This window comes from Zingiber officinale, chromosome 9B, assembly GCF_018446385.1.
Source record: "Zingiber officinale cultivar Zhangliang chromosome 9B, Zo_v1.1, whole genome shotgun sequence".
NCBI lineage: Eukaryota > Viridiplantae > Streptophyta > Magnoliopsida > Zingiberales > Zingiberaceae > Zingiber > Zingiber officinale.
The window spans coordinates 60890354-60907713 of NC_056003.1; positions in this window are offsets into that span (position 1 = coordinate 60890354).

Below are 17360 nucleotides of genomic sequence, written 5' to 3' on the forward strand. Positions count from 1 at the left end.
CGAACAACAATTCTACATGCAATATTCGAAGCTACTCTTTACACCGAAACGACTCAACGACACTCAGCTACTATTCCGACAATCGACGACTACTTCCATCATCCTTTGTATTGTCGGTATAATCATTTAAGTTCAATACTTGTCTTTACTGATTTGTAAAAGATTCTCGAGCTTATAGTGATTGTCCATCGAAAGTACTCTCATGTGTGGGCCTTAGAGTAGGAGTCGCCACAGGCTCCAAACCAAGTAAAAGAAATCGTGTTAGCGATTGCCTTTGGATTTTTCTTTATTTCTGCTGCATACTTTGAGTTTTACGAAATGAACAAATTGCTATTAACCCCCCCCCCTATAGCACGTCTACGATCCTACAATTGGTATCAGAGTCAGACCGCTCTAAATTGATGAAACCACAAATCGAACAGAGGGGGCTCTTTTTGAAAACTATCAGTTTTTTTAATATTTTATCATTTTTTTTAATTAGTGAATTGCTAGTTTTACTTTTCTACCGCACTACTAATCCAAGACCAAGTCTTGGAATATTTGTGAAAATGCTTTTGTGTGTGAGATTCTTGTTTTAATGGCCCATCAAGAAGGCTATAGCACAGCTCGCCCGCCTCTCTTCTCTGGTGAAGATTTTGACTACTAGAAGGGGCAAATGGAGTACTACTACCTCCAAACCCAACTTGAGATGTGGATGATCATCAAAATCGGCATCTCCCTCCCACTCGACGACATTGGAAAAGCAGTATCTTGTGAGAACTGGGATGCAAGTCTGATGAAGAAGGTCGGGGCCAATGCTAAAGCAACATAGATTCTTCAATGTGCTTTAACAAAGGAGGAGCTAAACCGAGTAGGCCCGTTCTCTAGCGCCAAAGACTTGTGGGAGAAGCTAATTGAGCTGCATGAAGGTACCTCCGATACTAAGGTAAGTAAAAGAGACTTAATTTTAAATAAGTTGTATAACATAAAAATGTAGGATTGTGAATTTGCGAGTCAACTGCACGCATGCATCCAAGACCTTCTCAACAGTCTCCACACAATCCGACAGAAGGTGAAAAATTGTGACATCATCAAGTATGCATTAAACACCTTACGAGCATCAATGGTAGATGCTTACAAGGTCTCTAAGGATCTTTCCTCTATTAGATTAGATGAATTGTTTTCACAGTTTGAATTACACGAACAGACTAATACACCTATGGCTGACAAAGGTATTACTTTGATTGCAGGTACGACCTGAATGTGGGAAGCAAAAGCAAAGCGTAGAACTGAACCCGAGTCCAAAGAAGAACCGGACTCAAATGATGACGACGATGAAATCACAACCGAGCTGGTGAATCAGGTACGAAAACTCTACAAGAAGAAGAAGGGATTCACCAAGAAGGACATCAAGAAGGTGATTCAGTCCAAGACGGTGCAAGCAAGTCCAAAAATGAAGACCGAGGTAACTTGCTATAGCTGCAACAAGAAGGGACACATCAAAGCCAACTATCCGAACCAAAAGGAAACAAAAAGCATAAGAAGAAGAAAGCACTACAGGCGACATGGGATGAGTCTTCCTCTGAAGATTCTGATGAAGAGCTCGAATAGACGAGCTTCCTCACACTTACGGCCCGGGAACAAGTCAACGAATCAGAAACTGAGAGCGAGTCGGAAATATAATTTGAGAGAAGCCACGGATCCGTATCCATTTCCGAAGGGCCTAACCCCACTGTAAGTACTTCTTAGATAACTAAACTGCATAATTTGGTTAATTATCTTATCTGTAAGTTAGCCAAATCCAACGTCCGGGTCAAGTCACTACAAAAGGAGGTAACACTCCTTAAGGAGGAGACCAAACTAAGTTCTTTGACTAAGCCAGTTCAAAATGGAAGTTCAACTCATGTCCAACAACTTGAGGAAGAAAATTCTATTTTGAAAACTCAAGTTAAAGAATTAAAGAATACGTTGGAATGGTTTACCTTGGGTTCCAAGAATCTTGATCTGATTCTTGGAAAACAAAGAGCCGTATACAACAAATCTAGACATGGATTTAAGGCTAAACGAAGATACAAGTCTTACTTATCACTTGTAAATAGAACAAATAGAAAAGTAGTCCAAGCTTGGGTCCCCAAATCAAACTTGATTAATTAAGTTGGACTTGGTCAATATTGGGTCCCAAAGGATCAAATCCATTACCTTGATAGACCCTATCGAGGCTATGATCCAGGGGGAGTCAATAGAAAAACCATTTTTATCAGTAAATAGATTTGTTTGATGCTTGAGTTACTGCTTTCATTATGCATGCTTAGACTAGGATAGATAAGGACCTAGGTGTGATTTACACTTGACTAGTTAGACATAGGAGGTTCAAAAAGAAAATTAAATATCCAATTTCTTTGAAAGATTTTGTTTAGAAGTGGTGGATGATCTCATATCCAAGAAGGCCTAGTGCCTCGCCACAGCCTAGAAGCCAATCTTTGAAATGAATATTTAATTGACTGATTACAAAACCTGAGTCTAACTCAAATGTAAAATAATCCTTAGATGATAATCTAAATCAAAGATAAAATTAACCATCTCACAAAAACTTATAAGGCTTCCTGATTAATAATTTAGAAAAGGGTGAGATGGACTTAGGTAAAATTTAGAATTAATAAATAAATTAATAAATTTTAATTAAATCTTAAATAATCTTATTTAATCAATTAAATAATCATAATTAGTCAATTAATAAATTTTAATTAAATCTTAAATAATCTTAATTAGTCAATTAATAAATTTTAAGTAAATCTTAAATAATCTTAATTAATTAATGAATAAATTTTAATTAAATCTTAATTAATTTTTATTAATAAATATTATTAAGTCTAACCAATTCATAACTTAACTTAATTAAAACCATCTCATAGTCATCCATAGGAATAACATGTTTGACAATCTAGACTGGTGAGATGGAATAGTAAGGAGCTAATTTCAATCAAACTATCTTTTGATCCATCAAATTGATCTAAATCAAATACTTTATGTGTAGGATTATAAAGATTTGGATCAATAGATGTGAGATAGTGGATGCTTCAGACACATGACTGGAGACATATTGAAATTCACTAAGCTACAACTCAAGAACTTAGGGTCAGTTGCATTCAACAACGAAAAGAAACTTAAGGTAATCGAAACAGGTAATATCAAACTAAGTTCCGATTTTATTATTCGAAAAGTACTATTGGTTGATAAGTTGAATTTTAACTTACTTAGTATTAGTTAGTTATGTGACTCTGGGTACTTAGTCACATTTTCAAAATCTAAGTGTTTAATTAAAAATATTAAAAATCCTGAAATTACACTTAAAGGAATTAGGAAAAAGAACATCAATACAATTGACCTACCAACCCCCTCACTTAAGTGTCTTCTGATACAACAAGAAGAAACTAAGTTGTAGCACAGAAGACTGGGTCACACACATACCAAACTCATTTCAAAGATGAGTCAAAATGACTTAGTTAGAGGTTTACCCAAATTTAAAATTATAGAAAATACTATCTGTAATACTTGCCAACAGGGTAAACAAACCAATTCAATCTACAAGTTAACCAACTTAAATGGAACTAACTCAACACTTGAGCTCCTACACTTAGACCTGTTTGATTCACATGGAACCAAGTCACTAAGCAAAAAACTAATATTGCTTAGTTATAATTGATGATTACTCTATGTTTACTTGGGTAAAATTTCTAAAGACTAAAGATGGAACCTTTGAAATCTTTAATAATTTTTGAAAATTAATAGAAAAAGATACTAAACTTAAAAGAATTAGAAGTGATCATAGAGGGAAATTTGAAAACCATAAATTTATTGAATTTTATGAAATTAATGGATACAAACATGAGTACACATACCCTAGAACCCCTCCCCCCCCCAAATAAAAATGGTATAGTAGAACAAAAAAATAGAACCTGATGTGCGTAGATTGTATACACTTGTTTAGCATATTTTGACGCACATTCACGTACTTCGAGCATGCTTTATCTATGAATTTTTGTACTTATAGCTTTCCTTTCAGTATATTTACTCTTTTTATTCGGAGATATGTTTTTTGGGCATTTTCTGTATGTAGGAGTCGATTTTGGAGAAGATATGACGCTTGAACGAAGAAGGAAGGCACAAGCCATGTGTGTCGCACGGCCATGACATGGGGGGTGCCCAGGCCGTGTGGTGATCACCACCCGTGTGGCTACGAAAGAGAAGGAAGAAGCCATGGCTGTGTGAGTATCACACGACCGTACCAGGTTTGAAGCCAAGAAGGTTCATGGCCGTGTGCACCACACGACCTTGCAAGCCATCTAGAACTGAAGCTGTACACGGTCGTGTAGGTCTACACGCCCGTGCAGCATTTCCAAAGACCAAGAATGCCCTGGCCGTGTGCACCACACAGTCGTGCAGGAGCTCCAGAGATGGAGGTAGTGCAGGTCGTGTAGATCTATACGGTCGTGCAAAGGGAGAAGTGGCAGATGCATGCCACGACCGTGTACACCACACGACCGTATGAGATAGGCAGTGAGGGGAGTGAGGCAGGCCATGTGAGCTTCACACGGCCGTACCTCGGGGCCGTGTGGCGCCCAAACCCCCCTTCTATATAAGCCCTTCTTCCTCATTTGAAAGGGGATCTTCTTCCTTTTGGGGGGAATCAAGATTTGGGGCATTCCTCCATCTTCTTGGAGGGATTTTCCGGTGATCTAAGGGCGGATCTTCAATGTTTCGACTCTAAGATTGTGCATTGGATCTGGAGACGGTTCTTCATTATAGATAAGCTTTCTTTCTTCCTTTTCTTGGATTTGGGATCAAGAATGCTTGTAATTATCTTCTCTTCAGATTTCTTTCCTCATTTTATTGAGTAGATCTCTTGTTCTAGGATGGAGGGAGTATTTATAATGAAGATTTGATGTAAACTCTTGTGGATTTACCAATTTCCTATTTCTATGATTTTGCCCTGTTCGTATCAATTTGATCTTGTATGGATTGTTATGATTATGCCTAATTACCATGCTTGATTAAATGTTTGGATATCTTGTGGACCTTGTAGAGATTGTGTCTCATTCGATTTTCTGAGAGACGTTCGTGATAGGAACATGCCCGGGTAAGGACGTTTGAGGGATGATCTTGAGAGTGAAATAGGGTTATTCAAGGGGGTAGGATAGATTGTATGTGTTCATATATTATATCTTGATGTGGTTGAGGAGTGATGAATTCTATGTTGATTATTCGAGGGACTCACGTGACAGGCAAGCCCGTATAAGGACAACATAGATTCATTCCTAATTGATCACATATAGGTATAGATTTCAATCCTAGGCTAGTTGTCTATTGCAAGAGGGAACCGACAACTTTCTACTAATGATGGGCAATTGAGAAATAAGATTTGGTAGATCATTTACATTGAAGATCATTACAAAGAAACTGAAACTCCTAGAACATACCTTTATCATAGCCCTCATTCTTGTTTCATATTCTTTAGTTTCTATGTTATACTTTGCATAGTAGTACTTTACTTTTGTCAAAACATTGATTAGTTGTTTAGCTAACTCGTGTTGAAACATCTTTAGTGGTTATTCCAGTCCCTGTGGATATGATATCTTTTATTATTACTTACGACATTTCTGTACACTTACGGAGAGTCAACAAATTTTTGGCGCCATTGCTGGGGACTACGCTATAACATTAGAGATTATCAATTGAGTTAGACTAAATATAACTATTCTTTTCATTTAATTTACATAGTTGAAACTAATCTTTAGAATTCTGTTGTCATAATTCTTTCTTATAATTTGTATCTCCTATATTTTTTTTTCTTTTGCACATCAAACATGGTATTCAGGTCATTAGGAGATTATGGAACCCCAAAGTCTGCCAAGGAATTAGGGCCAATTGTTTACCCCGAAATTCAAGCAAGAAATTTTATGCTTAGACCATCCTTTATCTCAATGATTCAGCAAGCTCAGTTTGGGGGTCTAGAGATTGAGGACCCTTATTCACATCTCACGGAATTCTATAGATATTGCTATACTTTGAAATATGAGGAGGTTCCATCTGATGTTATACAACTACTAGTTTTTCCTTTTAGTCTGAAAGATGCTACAAAGAGATGGTATAATTCTCTGAAATCTCAAAGTATCAAAACCTTGGATGAGTTAGAGCAGAGATTCCTAGAAAAATATTTTCCTTCACAGAAGACTACTTATTTGAGAAGTCAAATCTTGAATTTTAAGCAATTGGTTAGGGAGGAGTTACATCAAGCTTGGGAAAGATATTCATCTCTTTTACAATTGTGTCTGCATCATGGTATTGAGGGATGGTTAATCGTGCATCTATTATATATTGGGCTTTCTTTCTCAAATAAAAGTAAATTAGATATATCCTCTAGGGGTTCTTTTTTGAAGAAAAGCTTAGGGGAAGCCTACGAGATAATTTGCAGAATTGCATCAAATTTTAATGATTAGTCAGGACAGAACAACACAATCCTAACAGTTAATACGGTTAAAGGAAAGGAGAAGTGTAAGAAAGGAATTACTCTGAATCAAAATGATCTTCAAGCATTATTGCCTTGGTGTTATGAGTCTATTTCAAAAATATTTGGTGAAGAGACATTTTTATTGGAAGAGAAGAAATGTTTGAGTGATTATAAAGAGGATGATACTTCTTTAGAAGATGAAGAGGATTTAGAGAGGAGATCTCAAGAAGAAGAAATCAAGTTGATAGAGCAAGAGTCAACTGTGCCAGAAATAGTGTCACCTCAACTTGAACTTAAGCCATTACCCCCAAACATAAAATATGAATTTCTTGGACCAAATTCCACTTTTCTAATCATAATCAATGCCAATTTAACTAGGTCTGAAACACAGAGATTGATTGAAGAGTTAAAACTACACAGAAAAGTAATTGGATATACAATTGATGATATCAAAGGGATTAGTCCTTCTCTTTGCATGCATAGAATTTTACTTAAAGAGGGTTATAAAAGTTCAATTGAATATCAGAGGAGGTTAAACCCAAATCTGAAAGATGTAGTGAAGAAAGAGGTGCTAAAACTTTGATGTTGAGATCATTTATCCAATTTCAGATAGTGAATGGGTGAGTCCAGTGCATGTAGTTCCAAAGAAAGGGGGAATGACTGTTATAAAAAATGAGGATAATAAACTGATTCCAACACGAACATTAACGGGATGGCGAATGTGCATTGATTATCGGAAGTTGAATAAAGAAACTAGAAAGGATCATTTTCCCTTGCCTTTTATTGATGAAATGCTTGAGAGATTGGCTAAGCACTCATATTTTTGCTATCTAGATGGATATTCAGGATTTTTCCAAATTCCAATTCATCCTCAAGATCAAGAGAAGACTACTTTTACATGCCCCTATGGCACCTTTGCTTATCGTCGTATGTCATTTGGGCTTTGTAATGCTCCAGCTACTTTCCATAGATGTATGATGGTGATTTTTTCAGATTTAATAGAGAAAATCATGGAGGTGTTCATGGATGACTTCTCAGTTTATGGGAATGACTTTGATACTTGTTTGTCAAATCTTTCTACAGTTCTTCAAAGATGTGAAGAGTCGAATCTAGTATTAAACTGGGAGAAATGTCATTTCATGGTTAAAGAAGAAGTTGTTTTGAAACATAAAGTATCAGAACATGGGATTGAAGTAGATCAAGCAAAAGTGGAAGTAATAGAGAAGTTACCTCCACCAATCAATATAAAAGGAATAAGAAGTTTCTTGGGGCATGCAGGATTTTATAGGCGTTTTATCAAGGACTTTTCAAAAATCTCCAAGCCTTTAACAAATTTGTTAATCAAAGATGTTGAATTTTGCTTTGATAGTGCATGGAGGCTTTTAATAAAATCAAAAGTGCTCTTATTTCAGCTCCGGTAATCCAAGCACTGGATTGGAATCTTCCATTTGAGATAATGTCTGATGCTAGTGACTTTGCCATAGGACCAATTTTAGGACAAAGAAGGAATAAGGTTCTTCATGCAATCCATTATGCAAGTAAAACACTTGACGCAGCTTAAGTGAATTATTCCACTACAGAAAAGGAACTTTTAGCAGTGGTATTTTCATTTGATAAGTTTGGATCATATCTGGTAGGTTCAAAGGTAATAGTTTATACTGATCATGCAGTCATCCGATATTTACTAGGGAAGAAAGATAATAAACCTCAGCTTATCAGATGGATTTTATTGCTTCAAGAGTTCAATCTTGAGATCAGAGATAAGAAGGGAGCAGAAAATGTAGTGGCTGATCTGTTGGGTTCGTCGGGCCGCGAAAACCGCTTTTTCGCGTCGCGGAAACCCCGAGTCACCCAAAGCCATGGATCTCGTGCAAAGATTCGTAAACAAAATTTTTCGAAAAACCTTTTTCTTGTACGAGTTTGTAAAAACTTTAGATCTACACTAAAGTTAAGATCATTACCCTTGATGCGCGCCCCACGCGAATCCCGCTCGTCCAAATGATGCCGGATCTCAAGACCGTCAAGCGTACGGTCCTCTAGAAGTATCCACACGGACACACTAGATGGAGGTGACCAAAAACCAAGGTGTGCTAGCACCTATGTGGTTCGGCCAAGGAAGGAGGAGAGGGAGAGAGCAAGAAGAACTCTAGGAGGAAGAAGAAGGAATGAATCATGGAATAATTTTCAAAATGAAAATTATTCTCCTCATTCAAGTGGCCGGCCACCTTCTCATGTCTAACTCCCATTTCCACATTAAATGCAATTAATGTGGAGCCATTAAAGAGTTGTAACCCCCATGAGGTGGCACTCTAGGATGATGTTGATCAACACTATTGGTCCACATCTTGCCACCTCACTAAATGACATGGCAACAAGTGTAACCTCCTCATTTAATGTTGGCCGGCCACATTAAATGCTATGGAGGCTTGTAACCTCCATGAGGTGGCACACATTGATGATGTGGAGCAATCCTATTGGTCCACATCTTGCCAACTCACTAGCGATGTGGCAAAAAGTCAAGTCAAACATGACTTTTTCTCTTCCTCTCAAATCAAGTCAAACTTGATCAAATCTCTCTCATGGTTGATCTAATCCAACCATATGATTCAAGCCAACTTAATATAATGAATCTAATTCATTAAATTAAGTTGATTTAATGAGTCATAATCTAAATTAGACTCATTGAATACATGAATCAACTTGATTCCAACTCAATTAGCCCAATTTGGATTACTCTTAATCCAATATGATTCATCAAATAAATCTAATCCTCTTGGTTCATCATATGAACCAAATGTCCATCTAATTGTCCTTAGTGTGTGACCCTATAGGTTCTTGTAACGTTGGCAATGCCCTAAACCTATTTAGGAGCATAAGTAATGAGCGGTATCTAGCAACGCATCATTACTACCCAAGTTACAAGAATGTCGAGATCTGACATCACCTTGTGACTACTAATTGTGACTCCTCACAATATATGACAAGTGTCCTTCTATCCTAGACATCTAGATTGATCAATATGAGGCATAGACCGTGTCATCCTCTAATCAATCTAAATCTTGAACTCCAAGTAGACTCACTCGATCAAATGAGCTCAACATCTAATGTTGACTCATTTGGGCATGGCCATGCACTTAGTGGTCTCACTCTATCAAGAATACCGATGTCGCTCCCGTCATATGGGAGGGATAGATCCCATCTACATCACTCACATCCCTCTGCATAATTCGTTACATACCCAGTAATCACCTTTATAGTCCACCCAGTTACGAGTGACGTTTGACGAAACCAAAGTACATTACTCCTTATGTAGGGATACATAGTGACTTCAGGTCCAAGGACTAATAGTCATACTAATAGCCACATGAGAAAGTATATGACACTCATATAACGATCCATGATACTTTCTCATGGCGGGGTCATTCAGTATGCATTCTCCAATGTATACCCATGTGTCAGCTTGATATCTCTATATCCATGACTTGTGAGATCAAGTCATCGAACTGACCTACATGCTAGTCTTATTGCATTAACATTGTCCCTGAATGTTAATACTCGACTAGGAATGATTTAGAGTAGTGTTCCCTATATCATCTCACTATCGATTCAACTAATCGATTGATATAGGTATGAACCTTCTACTCAAGGACGCTATTATACTTAGTCTATTTGGCACTAATACAAATAAGTATAATAACCAAACAAATGCCTTTATTAATATACAAGAATATGATATACATGAGTCCATACAATCATCAAAATGATTGGCTCTAGGGCTCTAACTAACATGATCATCTATCCAGAGTATGACAAAATAAAGAAGAGGATGCGGATTTTGACTTACCTATTGATGATATTTTTCCCGATGAGCACCTTTTATCTTTGTCAAGTGTTAAAATACCTTGGTATGCAGATTTTGTTAATTTCCTGGCAAGTGGAGTTTTATCCCCAAATTTCTCCAATCAACAAAAGAAAAAGTTTTTTTCAGATGTCAAGAATTATATTTGGGATGAACCTCTCCTTTATAAGAAATGCAATGATGTGATTTATCAAAGATGTGTACCTGAAGAAGAAGTTAGAGATATCTTATTTCATTGTCATTCTTCATCTTATGGAGGACATTTGGGGAGTTCTAAGACAATAGCGAAAATCCTTCAAGCAGGGTTTTATTGGCCAACTCTATTTAGAGATACTAAGAGATTTGTACAGTCCTGTGATTAATGTTAGAGGACTGGAAATATCACTAAGAGGAATAAAACACCATTGAATTACATACTTGAAGTAGAATTATTTGATGTATGGGGAATAGATTTCATGGGGTCATTCCCTCTTTCATATGGGAACAGGTTTATTCTTGTAGTAGTGGATTATGTATCCAAATGGGTAGAAGCTATAGCTTCTCCTATAAGTGATGCAAGAAAATTTAGCAAATTGTTTAGAAGTATAATTTTTCCAATATTTGGTATGCCTAAAGTAATCATTAGCGATGGTGGGTCGCACTTAATAGAAAGACAGTTTGAAAATTTACTTAGAAAATATGGAGTGAGCCATAAACTAGCAACACCTTATCATCCACAAACTAATGTTCAAGCTGAGATCTCTAACCGTGAAATTAAAGCCATACTAGAGAAAACAGTATCTACTTCACAGAAGGATTGGTCATTGAAGTAGATGATGATTTATGGGCATATCGTACTGCCTACAAGACTCCTATTGGAATGACTCCATTTCGGCTAGTTTATGGAAAGCCTTGTCATCTTCCAGTAGAATTAGAACATAAGGCTTATTGGGCAATTACAAATCTAAACATGAATCTTAAGGAAGCAGGAGAGAAAAGTGTAATACCCACTAAGCTTGTAAGATAAATATATGAATGTGGGATTTTTCCTTAGAAAAATAATAGGAAGTGAGTTGAAGCAAAAAGAAATAAAATGAAATAAAAATAGGGAGAGGTCAAGGATTGAACCTTGAACCTCTTATATTATATTTCATAGAATTAATGGGTAATAACCAGTTGGGATAGGAATAATATGTTGATAACAAAGGAGGGAAACTCATGATAAAGGTAAGAGTAAAAGCTAGCCAAAAGAAAACAAGAAAGGAGCAAGAGAAAGGCAACTTGTCTTCCTCCCTTTCTCTCCTTCTTCCTCTTTGGTTTTGCCAAAAATTTAAAGATGAATTAAGGGGATTCATTCCCTCTTATTTCACCATGAATGATGAGGATAAATAAATAAATAAAAATAAAAATAAAATAGAAAAAAAGGCTAAGGGAGAAGGAAAGCAAAAACTAAGTTTGCTACCTCTTCCCCCTTAACATAAAAGAGAATATGTAAAGGGAAAATTCTATTTTCTCTCATTTTTCTCATTCTCTCCTCTCCCTCACCGAAACCTCAGTTCCCCCTCTCCTCCATTTTCGTCCCCAAGCCAAGGTTTTCTCCTAAGAAAACCTAAGATACAAGGAGGACTTAGCAAAGGAATCAAGGGAAAGGAACTAGAAGAAGAGACTACTTCTTCTTCACCATACCTTAGATCCACAAGCGAAAAGGATGTAAGCTTCCCCTAACCTGTGGTACAAGGCTTTTATGTGCTTTTTGGATTTTATGAGGATTTTAAAACCTAGAAACAAGTTTGAGAAAATTCGGCCAAGAAGAGCTTTCAAAATCTAATGGTGTTTAAACTAGTCTTCACTACATGATAGATTTTTCAATGCTATGAAAGGGGGTTCTTCTTCATGCTTTTATACCTATATGATGCTTGATCAGAGGAGTACTGAACCCTAGAATTTCGGCCAAAAATATTCTTAAGAGGCTAGGGAAATTTATTGTTTTACCCAACTAGTACAAGGGTCTCCCTATGAAATATTAAGGATCATGTATTAGTTTTCTTCCTTAGAAGATATTTGAAACTAAAAGAAAACCCACTCATATGATTCGGTCAAGAAAGGGTTTAGGGTTAGGAAGACCTTTAAATTTAAATAACCATGCTCATGTGATAGAATACAAAGATCTTAAAGGATTTGTATGCTTGAATATTGCTAGAATTTCATGAACTCCTTCTTAGGGTTTTTCGGCCATGATGAGATGGATAGCTTAGAAAAGCTTAAACAAAATTTTAATATGCTCAAGACCTCTGTTCTATTTAGATATGAAAGTTGTTTAATGCCCTCATGCTTAATTAGGGTGTAGAAAAATTAGTTGCATGACATATAATATGTATGACCACAAGGGGTCCTAGCTTATTCATGAACCAAATTGTATATATGTTTCTTAGTAACTTTTGCCATGAAACGTACATAGGTTTTTCATGATTTAGGCCACTTAAAAACCTAGCTAAGGAATGGTAGGTTTCGGCCATGAGAAAAAAATAAAAGAAAAAGAGAAAAAGAAACCTAGAAAGCCTAAGACACAATTCATATGTATACCCATTATGCTTGTCCTTATACATGCTATGAAACTTGTAAAAATTCTCATGCTTTTAGGCTATTTGAAGCAAGTTTATATTCTGTGCGTTTCGGCCAAGTAGGGTTTAAAAGACCTAGAGGCCTTAGAAATGAAACCAAATGTGTTAAAAGTACTTCTTATGAAAATAGGATAATGTGTTGATTGTTTCACATGCTTGTATAATTTTTCCATGACCTAAATGAACCCTTGAATGTTTCGGTCATGAAGGAATAGATGCCCTAGAAACCCTAGGACTTAAATTAAATATGCTCATGCCACTCTACATGAAATATGATAAGTAGAAAGCCAAGGTTCAATTGCTATATGTTGTTTTATGACCTAAAATGATGCTAGGGTATGTTTCGGCCATAACTATTGTATGATGCCTTGTATGAATTTATACATAATGTTAGTCCAAGTTCACATGCTTGTATGCTTGTTTGTAGCCCTAATGAGAACTTGTTAAATTTCGGCCATGACATATGTTAAGGGCTTAAAGAACTTAGGAACTAATTCAAATGTGTTTACCTTGTTCCTTGGTAAAATGTTATAAATATGATTTAAAGATGTCCATAATTTTATGTCATATGGAACCTTGTTTCACACCTTAAGGTTTCGGCCATATGAAATTAGGGACTTGAGGAACTTAGAAACTAAGTTAATCATGTTTATAATGCTTCCTATGAAAATGTTATGATGATAATTTAGGTGCCACATGCTTGGATGTTGTGTTTAACCTAAATTGAGCTCTAAAGGGTTTCGGCCACAAGGGTTTAGGAAGCTTAAAACCAAGATAAATATGATACCATGTTTCCTATGATAGGATAATCACAAGATACACCCTTATGCTTAAAATGTATGCTTGTGATTTATGACTTATGATATGATATGCATGCTTTTATGATATGATATGCTTTGTGCTAAAAATATGCATGCTTATGTTATGATATGTGGTTAAATTATGCATGCTTTAATGCTATGTTTAGTGCTTAAAATATGCATGCTTTCATGATATGCTATGTGGTTAAATCATGCATGCTTGATGATATGCTTTATGCTTAAGATATGCATGTTTTTATGATCTATGCCTAAGTGATGCATATTATTATGACATGATGTATGCCTAAGTGATGCATGCCTTTATGATGAGATGTATGCCTAAGTGATGCATACCTTTATGACATGATGTATGCCTAAGTGATGCAGACCTTTATGATATAATGTATGCCTAAGTGATGCATACTTTTATGACATGATGTATGCCTAAGTGATGCATACTTTTACGATATGATGTGTGCCTAAGTGATGCATGATTTTATGATACATGATATGTATGACATGTACTTTACTTTATATGTGAGTGGCTTGTACCAAGGGTGGGCTCCATAAGCGCCCCGGGGACTAAGGACCTCGTTAGGGATGGGCTCCTAAGTGCCCCTAGGACTAAGGGCCTAGTATGTTTGCCTCGTAGTGTTCAAGACTTGCTACCTTGGACCTACAAGGTTGCGCACAATATGTAAGTGGTACATAGCCGGGATCCCCCTTATGTTGAGATTACTTTCAAGTATATATGTAAAAGAAAATGGTTTTAAAGATCATGAGACATATACATGTTTTTCGGATACATGTTTTCCAAAATCATATTGCATACACCTTATGATTATGCTATGTTTCATGTTATGCTCTTGATTATGATATGCCATGATAAGGTATGATTATGTTATGTTCATGCTATACCTTATAGACATGTTTCAGCCATGGATTTGTTGATGCTTGATATATAGATTTCGGCCATAGATATGATGATGCCTTGATGTACATGTTTCGGCCATAGTATGATGCTTGATATACATGTTTCGGCCATGCTTTGATATACCATAATACTTGTTTGTTATGCCATGTCTAGCTATGTTTTATGCAATGCACTATGTATATGTTTCGGCCATGGTGATGCTTGATATGCTATGACTAGTTGTGATTATATTATGATGCATGATATGATTGAATAGAATGCTATGTTATGCCATGATTAGTTGAGATTATGACTTGTTGATGCATTCTTGATTATGTGCTGATTGTTGGTTTTAGTGAGTAGGAAAGAAACTTACTGAGCCATGAGTGCTCATAGCTTACTTTCCTTGTACCACAGATAAAGGAAAAAGCTGGATGAGTTAGAGGAGCAGCAGGAGGGGCAACGAAGATGTATGTGGCAGTGGCTAGGCAACCAAATAAATAAGAACCTTCTTAAAGTTTCTTTAAAGAACTATGCATTGGTATTTTATGACTTGTGATACCTAAACATGTGTGGCTTGAAATTATGGTTCCACTGGATTTGATGTTATGATTTTGATGCCATGTGATAGTATAGTTCAAAAGAAATTTAAAAGAAAAGTTTTATTAAAACTATGAAAATTATTTTAAGTCTTCCGCTGTTTTAAAAAGAAAAATTTATACGTAGAGTATCGTAGCCCCGTCCCTTAGGGTAGCAGGGAGGGCGGGCGTTACAGGTTGGTATCAGACCCAAAGTTTATTTCCAGCTCACTACACACACATCAAGCTTCCTACCTACCGCTCCAAGTAAGAATGTTTATGTTAAATTTATTTGTTATATGTTTATGTTTGATTTTCTTGTCATATACTTATGCTTTATTTTCTTTACTACATTGCTTATGCTTTATTTCCTTATGTTACATTGTTTGTCATTATATTCCTTATTTTTCCTTATGTTGTTTATGCTTTAGTTCAAGTTTTACTTGCTTATGTTTGATGCTTTATTCTATGCTTTTAGTTATAAATTAGATTAGGAGTACATATTGGTAGGTTAGGAATAATACCATAACAAATAGATAGAAACAAACCAGTACGTTAGATTGGCTAAAAATCGATAACCACTTACACTAGTCTATTTCTTTTAGATAAACATGGTTAGGGCACGCAATGCCCGAACCGGAGGGACAGTGACTCCACCAGATCTGACGCAGGTAGTCGCAAACCTCCAGCATCAGATCGCAGAACAACAACAGCTGATCACTACCTTAATGGGTCAGCAAGGCAACCCAGTTACCCCACCGGTGAATCCACTACAGCTGTACCAGTGCCCCCGGCAGCCCCTACTCCGATGGTCCGACAAGAGGCCTATCTACTTCAGTGGCAAAGGCTTAAGCCGGAAGCATTCTTGGATGCGCAAGCCTGGCTCAAAACCGTGGAGAACATAATGGAACTATTGGATTGGCCTGAACACGGGAAGGTCAAATACGCGTCGTTCTGTCTTACCGGAGATGCCCGGATGTGGTGGGACAGAGTAAAGGTGAAAAGGCAAATAAAGCAAATGCAGTGGACAGATTTTGAGACAGAGTTCTTAGAGGAATTTTTCCATATGCAAGTGACCAACAAGCACTATGACGAGTTCACTGAGTTCCGGCAAGGTGATCTGTCAGTCAATGAAGCCGTCAAGAGGTTCAACCGCTTAGCTCGATTGTGCCCAGAACTGGTCCGTACTGAAAAAGAAAGGGTCCGGTTGATGTTAAAGATGCTCTGACCCGAGATAGCGTAGCCGGCGGAGTTAATAGACCGCAGACTGCAGAGGAGCTAGTCAGCAGTGCCCTGATTACCGAGCACTATCAGGAAGCAATGAACAAGGGCAAGAACCAAGCACTGACCGGAGCACAAAAATCGCACAGTACCAGAACTGACTGGAAAGGAAACTCAAGTGGAAAGAGGAAACAGTGGAATAAAACGAAAGGTGGTCCGACCAATAAGCAGACTAAGTACCCTCAGTGTGCCACATGTGGGAAGATGCATTCTGGAGTATGTCTTCTGAGCACCAAAAAGTGCTACAACTGCGGAGGGGAAGGTCATTTGGCGAGAAATTGCCCTACTCAGTCTCAGGCACTACCTTCGCAGAACTTCCAGAGCAGGAGTACCCCCGCACAGCTTCACCAGATGCAAGCTTCCATAGAAGGGACTTCAATCAGCCAAGGAAGATTGGAGGCCCCTCCTACTATGACCGATGCCAGAGTCTACTCTCTTACCAAGGAGGACGTGGCGAATGCCTCTACCGTTGTCACAGGTCAGCTACTTATTTACAATCAGTATGCTGTAGTATTATTTGATACCGGGGCAACACACTCGTTTGTCTCAACGCCTTTTATGAAGAAGCTAGATATACCACTCCGAACTCTAGAGGACACATTCTTAACAACCTTACCATCCGGGGAGATTATGCTATCGGACTATATGCTGCAAGCAGTACTTATTCGGATCGCAAACAGAGAACTCTACTGCAATCTGATAGTACTTGATATGCAGGATTATGACATAATTTTGGGCATGGATTTCCTTAGTAAATACGGCGCTTCAATCGAGTGCCGCAAGAGAAAAGTGATTTTTCCGACCCGAAAATGAACCAGAGTTTGAATTTTACGGAGAATTAA